General features: G+C 40.2%; 1 long non-coding RNA gene across 1 annotated transcript in view; it reads left to right on the forward strand.

Annotated features, from left to right (window-relative positions):
* Positions 1–6,585, forward strand: part of LOC130679085 (uncharacterized) — a 45,907-nt gene extending 39,322 nt beyond the window's left edge. The window contains exons 4-5 of the long non-coding RNA XR_008992039.1: positions 1,416–1,520; positions 5,382–6,585. This is a non-coding gene — a long non-coding RNA (uncharacterized LOC130679085). The remainder of the gene's footprint in view (positions 1–1,415; positions 1,521–5,381) is intronic.
* Positions 6,586–9,172: the final 2,587 nt, after the last annotated feature.

Below are 9,172 nucleotides of genomic sequence, written 5' to 3' on the forward strand. Positions count from 1 at the left end.
TCCCCTATTGCTGATTTGTTAGTTTTTTGTTCTATTTCTGGACTATTTCTTGAACTTTGTATTCCAAATGCTCTGTTAATGTTTTTGTTTCTGAAACCCAAAAGCTCTCCAAAGTCTTTTTTATTCTTTAATTTTTCAATGATGATCCTTATTATTATTTCAAGGATGTAATGACTTTTATATTTCATAGAATATTAATCATAGTTATATATAAGTATTTGCTCCATCTTCCAAGTTCCTTTTTCTTTTTCTGTTTATTCAATTATTTTTCTTTCTTTCATGTTGGAGGTTTTCCTCTAAGGTCTGGTGGTTATTGGCTGTCTATTCATTTTGAAGAGCAAGGCCCTTGAAAGCTAACTGGAATCTGTATGTCTCTTTGTTGATGACCAAATGATAGAGGATCCATAGTGGTGTTGCCTGTGTTCTCTTAGGCTGGTCAGTTTCAGCAGAGAGAGGAGTCTGCACCTTCTATCTGAGAGTATGTATCAGCCTGGCTTGGGTTCTGAGTGTGGGAGCCTGCAGAACTTAACTGCCTTTTTACAGTTTAGCACCTCACCTCTGCCCTTAGTTATTTCCCGCATCCCCAACACTGGGACTTCTCTAGCTCAGCTTCTTCAAAAAATAAACTTTCTCTTGATTTCTTGCTGTGGTGAGGGAAGGGATTGTCCTTGTTTGCAGCACACAGGTGCGTTGAGATTCAAGCTTTTTATGCTTTTTTTCAGCCAACCCTACTGTACCCATTCCCTAACCCCACCTTCCCCCTTTCTGCAAAACCTGCTGCCTCCAGTTCCTCAGCCTTTCCTGCGTGAACCAGATTGCTTCTTACCGGTTTCACGCACTAAATGTCCTTGCATTTCCTTCTTCCCTGCTTTAATCTACTTCCAGTTCCTACACTTTTTGTTGCCAGTTATATTTTAAACACCGGCTGTCCACTGTCACCACCTCTTGTTTTCTTTTTTCCTGTGGGCTTATTTCTTTCTTATTCATTTACTGCCATTTTAATGGGATTTGCAGAATAAGTGATGCTAACCACACATATTCAAACTGGCATATTTATAAGAAATCCTATTTTTTTATTCTTACTTAAGAAAGATAAATTTATTCGAATGCCTCTATCCTATCCTGAATAATAAAAAAGGTCTTCTACAGAATGCCATAACTACGTATTTGCCCATCTTTTATGCTATTATGACCTAGTATTTTGGGTTGTTGTTTTTTTAAAAAATCTCATTAATTACATCACTTGTTGTAGCTGTTTTTATATTTCTCATTTTAAATATTCCCATATTTGTCACCAGTGATTCTGAAACCCATTCTTTCATGTTGGGTTCAATGTTCTTGCTTCTGAACTGCATTAGCAAGGGTCTATGATGTCTTGTTTGTTTTACTAAAATGTTTTATTTTTGCCCTTTTAGATGATAGTTTATATCACAGTTTTGCCCTGAGGACCATTTTTCTAAGATCTCCATTTCAGATCTTGTTCTGCATTTGTTTGGATCCCCTGGGAAGCAGACATCAAGGTGAGATTAGGTTGCAAGACATTCATTGAGGGACCTGCTGGTGAAGAAGAAAGGGAGGGAGCTGGAGGAAGGGGAGGCTGCGCCCTGTGAGGCAGGTCTGACGCCTCGGAAGGAAATGGGGAAGGAGGGCATGGTGGCTGGGGCAGCAGGGTCTTAAGTTGCCTAAGAAAGTTCCAGCCAGGCTGGTGGGAGGTGCAGTAAAGTCACTCATCTGAGCAGTCCTGAGACTCGCAAGGTTAGAACACTCAGCCAGCAGCGGGATCGGCTGCCGGAAGCCTGGCCTCAGCATGAACGTGGTGACAGATCCAGAGCGAAGCACCAGGCTGCGCCTCAGTCATGCTCCCGTCTCAGTTCTGAGGGGCACGGATTCCTAGTTAGTGCGTGTCATCCGCTGTGTGGCCCTGACAAGGTCAATGGCTGTATGTTTCATCTCTAGACATTTCATTTTATTCTTTCTCAAATCTGCTTGTTCTTTTGCCTTGACGTCTTGGTTTACCTTAAGGATTCCATTCCTTCATTTATCCCTCTCTTTAATAGAAACAATTATTTTGCTTTCTCTTTCAGATTACTTTATACTCTCAAATTCTTGGAGGTGTTACTCTTCTGCTTACAGTGTTTGCTGATTTTCACCCAGGCGTATCATTTCCTTACAGGTCTGGCAGTGTTTGTTCTGAGCTCATCTTTAGTAGGAATTATTTTGTCTTTGATAATCCAGTGTGGCCTGTGTTGTGGAAACAGCAACCAGATTGTTGGTTTTCACATCTGATACCATAGGGATACCATTAGCCTCTGAATAATTTTTGTGCCTCATTTTCATCTTGATGATTGTTTAACCAATGAGTTATACATTTTTTTCTGGAGATTTTTTTTTCTTTATATTACTCTGGACATTCTTTACCATCCTTGGTGCTGAAGACGTAGTTTATCTAGCTTTCCTTCACGGGGAAAGCAGCTCTTCCTATCTTTATGCACGGTTCAAGGGAGGGCAGAAGATTTGACTCCTGTTTCTATGTGGACATTAACTCTGAAGCTTCTAGGCCTGCCAGTCCCTGTTGTGGGTCTGCTGTCCCACCTCCTGACCACAGCCGTATTAATCTCTACTCCCTGTTCTGCCTTTCAAGTAACTGTTTTTTCTGAGACCAGGTGGATTGCCCCCTCACACCTCCTTTTTTTTTTTTTAACTCTTACAACATCAGCCTTATATTTACATTATTTTTCTTATATTTTTCCCCAGAACCTTCAGGTGTTTGTGGCAAGGCAGATTCCATGTTAGCTAAGTCCACTAAGTTTTGGCAAACAGAGAAACCCTTCTTTGATTATTCCTTCTACCTGGAGTGGTCTTCTGAATCTTTTTTATAAGTCCATTTTCTACTTATCCTTCAAGACCTGTCTTAGGAGATGTTCTTAGGGACCTTGCTTCCCACACCCTACTCCTTCAGCCAGAAATAATCACTTCTTCTCTGAACAACAATACTATATTATTTAATATCTGCCTTATAGCATAGCAGGGCCCCTTTTCATAGTAACTATAGGATTACCTACAATTTTGAGGGAAAGGATATATCCACAGTCAAATACTACATTTCAGTATTATCAGTAAACACAGAGTATAGTGGGAGAAAATACTGCATCAGGTGTTAACACACCTAACTTCCTTTTACTTGACTTACTGAATTATCACACCCACTCTATTTACTGTGCAGTATTGCAGGGGGATACAATTAAAACTGTTTATATAGAAGAGCTTTATCAATTTCAGTGAGTTATGCAAATCTAAGATTTTTTTTATTCCATATTCCTTCAGTGTTTGTTGAATCAATAGAAAACACTTGAAAAGATTTTGCTTTTATGATTTCATGGAAATGCAGTAAAAAAGTCTTGGAGAGGATGTGGCTTGCATGTTAACTAAAAAGAAGCGTTCATTTAAAGAGAAATTTAAAAAATAAAGAGAAATAAACTTGATGATGAAAATAGCTAACCTAAATTGTACAGGACGTTCTAGGAGAACTTATAAGCTGAGAGTATTTCACATACACACAACAGAAATATCTCCTTGGTATTTAAGTTAAAGTTAAAGCATAAAATAAGTGAGAAAGTGAGTGAGAATACAATCACACCGTCCCACCTATTGAATTATAGGATCTCTTCTGCCACGCAAGTTTCTTCATCCACCTTTCAGTGTTTTTGGTCCTGGAATCTCTGAAAGTATGCGACCAAATCAATCAGTGCTGTGAAATTAATACTACTCGAGCACAGCAGTTAACATGGGATCTGTAGGCAGACTGACTGAGTTTAAAGGCTGGCCCTCCACTTCCTATTTATATGACTGTGGACAAGTTATTTAACCTCTGGGTTTGTTATCTTACCATTAATACCCTCTGTTGTGAGCATTAAATGCCAGTACATGTAGAGTTAATCCATATAGAGCTTGGAACAACATTTGGCATGTATGTGCTAGTAACTACAAAGATCAATATCTACTACTGGCCAGGTGCTGAGTTAAGTTTTGGGAATACAAAGCTCAACAGGGTTCTTATAACAAGAAGACAGGAAACTGATTTTGAGCAAAACATGTGTCACAGAGCATAGAATGGTTGGATAGGCACAGAAACCAAAGAACCGTGGAAAAAATCTTGATGTAAACCATGAAATTACCTTTGATGCATTTAAGGGAAAGTATGTTTAGCTCTTAATAATACCTGTAGTAATAGGAAGGAGCAGAGGTGCCCATAATCACCGACAGAAGATGATTTGAAACTCATTTCCATTTGGCTTTGAAAAGCATAATGTGATAGTTAGGGGAACAATTTGTCCGTGTGTCTAACGGAAGTCAGTATTAAAGTGCTTTTTCATTTTGTGAAGACAACAGTCCACCATTGAAGGAATCAGCACGCAGTTTGTCAAAGGAAAGTCCATCTGGATCATTCATTGGTTGCAGAGAACTCACAAAGTATATAATATAGACAGGAAAATCTGCATTAATAAACTCTGTTAAATGAAAGAGTAATTCCACATCAGTGTAAATTGTTTTTGTAGAGAGAGTGGTTAAAATCTAAACCCATTCTATTATTATACTAAGCTAAATTCTTACTGTGAATGAAATTAAATTTTACCTTTATTTAACATAGATTACATTCTTTGTACTGTTATAACACGTGTTCTTAGTAGGAATTTGAAGCAATATTACAACAATATGGTTTTCGAACACCATCTAAACTAACTGCTATGGAATATAGGAAGAGCTATAGTTTCAAAGTGAAACAGAAGCTTTCTGATGTTAGAAATAGCGGTATAAAAGATCAGAGACAGGACTAAAGTAAGGAATACTGAATAATTCTAAGTTGTGTTAGTCATGTTTAAAACCTTCATTTTAAGTGAAAAATCTATTTGGACATAGTGAAGGTAATGTTGATGTAATTCTTGTCTTCACTCAAAAGATTTGTAAATCCCATTTACTTTACTCCCCTTTTTCCTTCAGCTTTTGTTGTAAACTGGCTGTTGAGTACTAGTGAAACACTGTATGAATTGCCAGCTCTAGGTGTTTGCCACTCTTACCAACTAGAAAGCTGAAAGGGGCCATGGGAAAACTCATCTTGGAGACAGTTAGATTTGAGATAAACTCTAAATATAGAAAATAATTTTCAAATATTTCTTAGCAGGAAAATAAAAGAACAATGAGACAGCACAAATTCAATGGAGTTGAAGTACATTTAAAATTAAAGGCATCAAACTTCAACGTGAGATTTCTGAAACGTTCCAAGGAAATCTGTCAGATGGGGGCCTACACCCACAATTCTTTTGCCCTTATGATAAGCTACTATGTCTCATACATAGTAACATTCCTTTTTTTTTTTCTACCAGAAGCATGGATTCTGAACTCCAGCAGACAATGAACAGAAACCCAAAGATCAATGTGTTTCTAAAGAATTATATTGCTGCAGTGCTTCTAAGACTATTTATTATGAGAGGCTTCACTCCTTCAAGGTTTTCAGTCATCCACCCCTTTTGTCCATGTCAAGATGAAGCGGCCCCTTGTTTCTGACAATGGACCACATCCACAGAGCCCCTGGATGTGCACAAAGGAGGCGGCACATCCCGCTGTGCACACAGAGCAGCAAGTCTTGCTGTGCACACGGCCTTCTGCTGGGCGGCCACAGCACGGCCACCACTGTGTCACACACTGGCTAAGCCAGTGCCACACAGGGGACAGAGCCGCTAGGCCGGCCCATTGCCCTCGATGGGAGAACACACTTAAAATACACAGTCTAAGACTAAACTCCTGAGCCATAGTACACAACAGAATTCCATATTTCAAATATTTTCCAAAAATGTTGATGGTAGCAGTGTAAGAAGAAAAGAAAAATCATCACACAGTATTTTTTCCTGCTTTTAATAGAATATAGCTGCTGCAGCTAGGCACTTCTCTGTGCTCCATCTGCACAAATCTCTTTCATCATTTCTCATGCTGCCCTGTAATTTTTAAGCAAATGTTTGTCTCCTCTATTAGCCTATAAACTCCTCATGGGCACATATGATATCTTTCCCATTCATTGGTTTCTACTACTTTTTATTTAAATTTGCAAAACTAATATTTGGACACGGTTAACAAAAATCACTCCAGAAGTATATGTAATCAAACAGACCTCTTCTTCCTGCTCTATCTTTTCTCTGAAAGCAACTATGATTGATTTGTGTATGTCCTTCAAGAAGACACTTTTGGGGATGATGGATGTATTCATTATCTTTATTATCGTGATGGTTTCATGAGTGGGTAAATATCATTTTATCAAGTTGTATACTTTGTGCTGCTGTACATATGTGTTAATATATGTGTGTGTGTATATATATAAAAGCTGTATATATGTATTGCTTTCTATAGGTTAATTATAACTTAATAAAGCTGGAAAAAATTATAGGCACAGTGGAAAGTTCAAGAGCTTTGGAGTCAGACAAATGTGGCATCAAAGCCCTGACATATTCTGCATATTAGCTATGTGACCTTGGGCAAGTTACTCAACCTCTCTGAGCTTTAGTTTCTTCATCTGTAGGACAATGACAATAAGGCATCCATTTGTCAACTAAATGAATAATGCATTAAACAGTCATGATGAAGATTATAGCAGATGACATATGTGAAAATACTTAATGTTGGCTGGTACACTGTCACACAATAGAAGGTAGTGATTATTTACTAGTATCCTTACCTTGATCGCATCATGCCCCTTTCCATCCTGGGCTGCAGTAACAGGTCCCAGTGATGTGGTCACATGTGGAGTTGTTCAGACAGTCACATATCTGGCAACAGCCATAGCCATATGTTCCTGCAGGGCACTCTGGGAAGAAGATCAAAGACCACTGTAGCTCTCCAGCTTTGGGGATCCAGGCCATGGTTGTTGTTTACTATTTGATCCAGTGTGTCTTGAGGCCATCCTTTTCAGGGGATTCCTGTTTAGGCAGACTTGTACCACCTGGAATGTCCTAGAGATGGCCAGCATTCCCCAAACCATGGTGGGACTCACAGGCCAGGTGGCACAAGGCCAGAGACTGAGCCCCTCATCATTGCTCCTGATGCTTTCAGCTTCCATGTACCCACCTCTTTGATGAGTATGTAGAGACTCTGTAGAACCCCAGTGGAACTGATGAAGATCGTTACCAAGGGCAATTTGAGATGACCCCAGCAAGCAAAACTGTGTGATGGGAGGGGACTAGACTGGGAAGTATAAGGTGGAGATGCTTCCTTGAGAATGCATGTTTTTCTGTAGGATCAGGAATCCTTCTAAAGGCACATTCTGACTTGGATTAGCTGGGAACAGGAGAAGAGGGAGGGGAGCAAATTTTGTGAACTTTCTAGGTGAACTTCATTTACCACAAAATGGCTCAAAATTTGGATTTGCAGGTTGAAGCCTGAGAGACTAAAATAGTGAGATTTTTCTGATAAAGTCTTAATAAAAATTGGGCATGAATTTCAAAGAATAGCCTAGGCATGTTGAATCAAATATTCATGACAAAATACTGATGTTTTTTGCAAAGTGAGCAGCAGGGGGCAATGTGCTAGTATTATCAGAGTGCTCTGTTAAACACAAGGTTTCTGTTTACAAATGAACATTACAGAGATCTCCAAAAATAGGGACATTTTAATTTGGTGTTCAGAGTGATCACAGATGCACTTAAGAGGCTTTTATTTAATAAGACCATAACCAGTCTGGCATTCAAGAGAAAGTCAGTTTAGAGCCTATTCTGGCTTTGATGCATATATGTATGTGCACAGACATTTAGACATTTAGACATAAACACAAAATACTTTTATAAATGAAATGGGATGCAGGCAACTGTGTCACTTAGTAGCTATTTCATGGTTTAATGAACTCGCAGTACAAAACTAAAATTGGGCTACCTCCATGCAGACTGATTCCTGGATGTCACTCTTGTATATTACCAGATAGGTGGATATGCAAAAATATTCCAGGGTTTAGCACATAAGATTGAGATAACCTGGCTGTCCAAGGGGGTTGTGAGGTGTGGGTGGGCTGGAGGGAGAAGGATGCTTTATTGCCAGAGTTCTGCTGTGCTGATTGCTTTCCAGGCCACATTGCTCCTACAGCCAAGTAATCTTTGCTGTAATCTTTCCCAAGGGCGCACCCCCCAGTAAGCAGGAAATGCCCTGCATCTTTCCTGTCATTTATGATAAGAGAGTGAGCCCCACACAGCTCTCAGACCTTTATTTATTCATTTGAATCTTGAATGAGAATCAGAGGAAAGGAATGATAAACTACCTGGAAATACTCAGTCTAAGACTAATGTTCTTCTAACCCTGTGGGCAGATGCATAACTGTTGGCCTGGGAATGGAAAAACAAGGATGAGTAATTCCAACAGAGCATATGCTCCCTGAGTGGGATTTTCACAACTAAAAAAATGTACAACAATATAATGTCTTGAAGGTTGTTGAGGCTAAAGTGAGGAGTTGTTAGTGGAAACAGATAAAAGTGCTGTCTGGGGAAGGCTGACAAATGGGGGGCAGTGTTTGCATGGACTTGTTCTCTTGCCGGTGGTGGGGCTGGCCCCAGGCTCCCAGCCCGCCACCGAGGGTGGACCCTTCCGCAAGAGCCCCGGGCCTCTGCCATGAAGAAAGCTTGACTGGCTTTCTTAAAGCTGAGCGGCCGTGTTCCGAAAAAAAGCAGGAAAGGAAGAGAGAGCTACGATGAACAAATGGAAAACCTGAATTCTGTCTTCATCTCTGTGGCCACACGCCCTCCACCCAGAGCACTGAGGAGTTACTCAGAAGAGTTTTAAGGGAAAAGACAGCCAGCAAGAATCCCAACGTGGCCTGGTCTTTGGGAGGGGAAGTCAAGTGTGCTGATAAGTGACTGGCCATCAACTCACACTAGAAAGTTGTGGCTTCTGCCATAATATTTTCTGGTGTGTAGGAAAACTGATTCCAGGGGGAAACACCACCCATAGGTGTCACGCTGTCACACTCACTCTGTTCACAGTGCTTGCCCATGAACCCTGTGCGGCAGGTACACTGCCCGGAGATGTGGTTGCAGTCAGCTCTGTTCTGACACTGGCATATCAGCATACAGTCTTTTCCATAAAACCTCAAAGGACATCCTGTGCAAGAAGGAAGGACACCGGAGTCAAGAGCCCGCTGAGC

This window comes from Manis pentadactyla, chromosome 10, assembly GCF_030020395.1.
Source record: "Manis pentadactyla isolate mManPen7 chromosome 10, mManPen7.hap1, whole genome shotgun sequence".
Lineage (NCBI taxonomy): Eukaryota > Metazoa > Chordata > Mammalia > Pholidota > Manidae > Manis > Manis pentadactyla.